Here is a 3,864-nt window from a genome sequence, read left to right as displayed (position 1 = left end):
TACAAAGTAAGGATTTGATAGGTGTTTTATCAAATTCCACAAATATTAGGTCTCAATGGACGTCGAGAAACGAACAGCGGAGACGGAGAAATGGTGACGGTAAGCGGCGACCGCTTAAAATTGTGGATTTGATTGATTCCGTCCCCTAACTGGCTCGAGGAGGACGAAAAATCGTGGTCGAAGGAAAGTGTCGCGGTGCCGGAGCTTTCGGTCGCGTGGGATATTAGAATTTCCGACGACAAGATCAACGGGATAAAGTCACAGTCTCGAAGGACATTGAATCTGCCCCATTGGATCCGTCGCGATCGGCAGGGTAAACCTGTGCAACGGCCGACTACGGGGTCCCAGGGTCTTCCTTTTTACGAGTTCAACGCGTACACCGTCGAATCCGTCCGTGTGTAGCCAGTTACCGAAGGAGAGACACGACGCTCTGTGTGGGTCCGACGGGGGGTTGGAGGCGAGTTGGGGCGGCTAAAACGTGCAGGTTCCGCGTACGTCGATCCACATTATGGACCGCGCACGTATATTACCGGGTCAGGATACACGAAGCCGCGGCGTATCGTGCAGAATAGACCAGCGGATTACGGGTTATACACAGTCTGCGGGATTTGAGGGATGTATAGAATCATGTATCCGCGCGGGGCCGAGTGTGCGTGAGGCGCACACGCGCACGCGCCCGCGCCCGCGCCCGCCCCTGCGTGTTCTTTATGGGCAAGGACTCGATTACAGAAGCTAGGAAGAAGCCATCTCGGCAAATCCCAGGGGAGACTGGAGTCTCATTGCTACAGCTGCCAGACGTATTATTGAAAAATTGAAATGGTGACGGGAAATCTTGCAGGATCGCTTCTCCTCTGCGCTGTACTCGGGGCCGGGTCGCAACGTGCCGACGCTTCTTCGTCTTCCATTTTTCTTTGTTTCTGACTAGCCGCAACATTATTAAACTGCCACTGCGAACATGGTCGTACGATCTTGAAACGGTAATTTCCCTTTGTGATTCTAGGCTTCAACAACCGGCTGGATTACACGATTCGATTGTGTACCAGGATTCCCGAATGACGGTCTGGGATATGCTTGATAAATGGTGTACCGGGACATGCTTCATAGATAAGGTATTAGCTTCTACCTGGTGAATGGTATATTACGACATCCTTCATATATGAGGTTGTGGGATCTACTTTACCAACGATCTATTAGGGCCTTTTATATGTAGATGCTGTACTAGAATCTATTTCACAAATGAGATAGCAGGATCTACTACGACGGATTACCTGGACTGATGCTCGCAAACGGTATCCTACCATCGGATTCGAAAAGTGTTAACGAATAGAAGCACTATTTACAACTAATCAAAGCTATTAAAAGAAACAATTTATCTTGATTTAATTTTTCTTTCGTAAATCTGTATTTCATAACTCATTTCTTTACAATGAGTATACTCGTCAGAAACAGCTACTTTGTTAAGAAGGATATGTACTTCGATACCCCTTACTAAATCACATGTTTTGTAACATTATTCTGTTTAAACAAGATACCAAGAGAATCAAACTATAGCATAATTACAGTAACTTAAGCACGTTTCAAAAAGATTGCAACAGCTGTGCTTGGTTAATTTAAGCAAGAATTAGCCTCTTTTATTCCTGTTTCGTTACTCCAGTGCACTCGGCAGATCCTAAAGATCAAGAAAGTTTTACACAATTACTTTGTAATATTGGAAAATCTTGCTGATACGACATACCCTATGTTTTACGTATTTCAACAAATTTGATTTGCGTTGTTCTTTCATGTTCTTTTTCAATCTAAAGAAAGAATCTGAAACCAGCACATATACCCTGATGCAGGAATCGCGAGACGAACCTTTTCCACAGGCCAGTGTTTTTGCGAAGCGTCGGTTGCACAACATAGTTTCTGTTCTCGGCTGTTTAGTCGAAATCGAGCGAGCCGGAAGGCTGTCGGCCGGAAAAGGCAGAAGCAAAAGAACGGGTAGAGGGTGAGGATTCCTTGAGCCAGCCGATGCAGATCACAGAGCGCAGGATGCGGCTGCAGTTGGTTCCCCAACGCTCCTAATTCCGTCGGTCGCGCGGACGTCAAACAAACAACCGGCAATTAAATGCAAATACGGCTAATGCGTTCTGGGTCGAATGTGCAAGTCACCAGGCTCGTTATGGAGATCCACCCGCGGCCATGTTGTTTCGGCCTGTGTGTGCTACACGGCCGGCTATACCGGTCAATATCGATGCGCCTCGCCGGCACTGCCGGCCGACGGCGGAGTCCGTGAAAGAGAGATGCCGCGACGGGATAACGCGTTCTCCAACAGATATCCGAAAATATCGATCCTAGATCCGACAAATTTTCCTCTCTCACGGTTTCATTTTCGTCCGTCGGCCGGCTCTGCGCGTCCCTCGGGGCAACCCATCGAAAATGGCTCTCGCGGCTGAAGGATCCTCTCTATCCCGGAACCGTAAACGAACCCGGCGTTAGACACGTTTCCTACGATATCCAGGAACTTCAAACTGTCTGTCGATCAGCCACCGACAGCTCTATCTGTATCTAGCATTAACACGATACAGGGTCGAGCCGCGAACCTCGGCTATCTCGACGAAATACGTCTTCGCAGCTACGAGCTTATCCCTCTCTCTCTCTCTCTCTCTCTCTCTCTCTCTCTCTATTTATCTATCTATTATCTATCTCTTCCACCCTTCTCTCTTTCTATCGCATCTTTCTGCTTCCGTTTCCCGTCCGGCTGCAAACTCTTCGGATTATCTGGCTCGAACTGGGACAATGATTATCGAATTTCAAACGTTGCCGGAGTTCGCCTAACTTCATCGCAACGAGTTACTGGCAAACTATTTAGTGCGCGAAGAAACGTTTGCCAAAGAGGTTGCACGGTTTCCGGGGATTCGTGTGCTTCGAATGGCACGTTTCTTCAGCGAAGTGGCGCGTTAGACGCAGCGGATAGAGGAACTTGGGAACACATTAAAACGACTAAACTATTTTAAACTAAGAGCTTGGTGTCGCATTATGTTGTCACGATAAGAGATCAAATAGATCAATTAACATCTATGATAAACGTTGTATTGACAGAAGTACCAACCTTTCTTTTTATAGTTAAAAAATCATTAATCTAACAGATTTCTTAATTTTAACGCTGTTGCAAGTGTTATCGATGAAGGAGGGAATAAAGGTAACAGAATCAGACGGAACACCCTGTATACTATCACGGTGTGGATAGTGATATTGTTGGCTTTGAATTCAGAGCATCTTTGTTACCGTGGTGTACGAATGAGAAAACAATATGACAACGATCAAGGAATCAAGGCAGTTCTGTTCTATTTACGATTCTTCTTGATCATAATTCGCCAATCGAACAAAGTTTGCTCAACTTCGTCTTAAACACCACCAAGCATCATGTACTTGTCAGGAAAACTCGCCACCCGAAGGATCAAGTCCGATTTGTCTAAAGAAGGTTTTGTTAGGTCGCCAAAAGAAATGCAAATAAGAGTGTGCCGGTAGACGAGAAGACGGCACGCAGCGTTGCTAATTGCGAGATAAAGGGAGGCATTCCGCCATTAGCAAATCGACGAAACCACTCGGAACTATCCGGCGCGGTGCGGCGCGGGTGGAACACTGGGTAGAGAGAAGCATAGGTATATCTTGTCCGGCGTGGTTGCAGGCAAGTCCCATGGCAAAGAGGAAAGTCTAGCTAACGAGGGAGCTAAGAACAGCTTACTTGGCGGAGGCAGACCATTTTCGAAAGTTCGCCGAGTTGTGTAACAAACTTTACTCAGGATTGGTTGCCCGAAGGGACGGGTGGGGCCGGCGGAAACGTCGAGGGATAAAGGTGGTGGGGGGGGGGGGGGGGGGGGG

The sequence above is a fragment of the Augochlora pura genome, chromosome 5 (genome assembly GCF_028453695.1).
Source record: "Augochlora pura isolate Apur16 chromosome 5, APUR_v2.2.1, whole genome shotgun sequence".
Classification (NCBI taxonomy): domain Eukaryota; kingdom Metazoa; phylum Arthropoda; class Insecta; order Hymenoptera; family Halictidae; genus Augochlora; species Augochlora pura.
Note: the sequence above shows the minus strand (reverse complement) of the source record.